Consider the following 1,401-nt stretch of genomic DNA (forward strand, 5'->3'; position numbering starts at 1 on the left):
AAAATACAGAATTATAACAGACGGAATCATAATCAGACTCAGATATACAGATTGTATGTACGATATATAAAATAGTAGAAACAACTTACTGGAACACAGACCATGCATGCCAAGAACGGTATCCAATCTCTTGCGGGACCCGGGGAAGAACGCGACGCCGCCCTGCCTTCGGCGCCACTCACATCTAACTCCAGAAATTTTGCTCCGAAATTCCCGTCACACGCAAATCATAATATCATATCATAATAACAGATCATATGTGGTTCAGCGAACCATAACACATCTAACTCCAAAACACATCTAACTCCGGAATTCATATACGGTGCCCGGCCCTCGAGCGAGGAACTCGGGAACCGTGCGCACGACATGAACCGGCCCGGGACTCGACGAAGGAGTCATGACATATGCACGAGCAGAGTAGTGAGAAACTAAATGCACATAACCAAGACTCAATGGATTAATCTAACGTACTATCCGAATATCCGTAACAGATTACTTATACCAGAATACTTATATCAGAAGGATTATGCCAGAATACTTGTTTCAGCGTACTTATGTCAGAATACTTACTTCAGAGTACTTATATCAGAATTTCTCATATCAGAAAGCTTATGCCAAATACTTACATCAGAATATTTATGTCAGAATGATTAGACCAGAATGCTTATATCAGAATACGTACATCAGAATACTTAAATCATAATTCTCCTATCAGAATTATTGGATACTTAAATTAGGGAGGACATACGAATCATAAACAGACTCAGAACCACAAAATAGAATAGCCTCAAGATACATATCATATCTTACGTGGCTCTAGGGCATGCCAAAAGAAAGAAAGGTAAGCCTCACATACCTGTATCGCGCCTTACTAGCTACGCTTATCCGTCCAAACTTGCTAGTCTACATTCAAAAGAATTCATCCATTCATTAGTTTCATTATCATATACTTGCCTTAACCTTTCAAACACATTCACTTGTATTCTGCCGGAATTTCGGCAGCATCTCCCCTATAAATATACCAACCCCGAGAATATGGCTCGGCCCCAAATCAACAATAACAAACCCGAGAATTCAACTCGTCCAAACCAACAACAATACTATCAATATCCATAAGTGATTCAAAACGTATTCTAATATTAATAATGCCTTTCTACACCATTCGACAACATTTCATTTATTATCCAAATAAACTACATACGATCAAGTTCATATCAATGCTCACAAGTTCAAATACCAACCCAAGATCATTCCATTAAGATTCAAGAACGTTCCCAACAATCCGCTCAATGATCAAACAAGCCAAATTACACACACACACTTACCCGAAATTGCTCCAATTCGACAAGAACGTTGCTAACACAATTCTTTCTTCCACATTCATACATTATGTCTACAATA

This window comes from Lycium barbarum, chromosome 10, assembly GCF_019175385.1.
Source record: "Lycium barbarum isolate Lr01 chromosome 10, ASM1917538v2, whole genome shotgun sequence".
Taxonomy (NCBI): Eukaryota; Viridiplantae; Streptophyta; class Magnoliopsida; order Solanales; family Solanaceae; genus Lycium; species Lycium barbarum.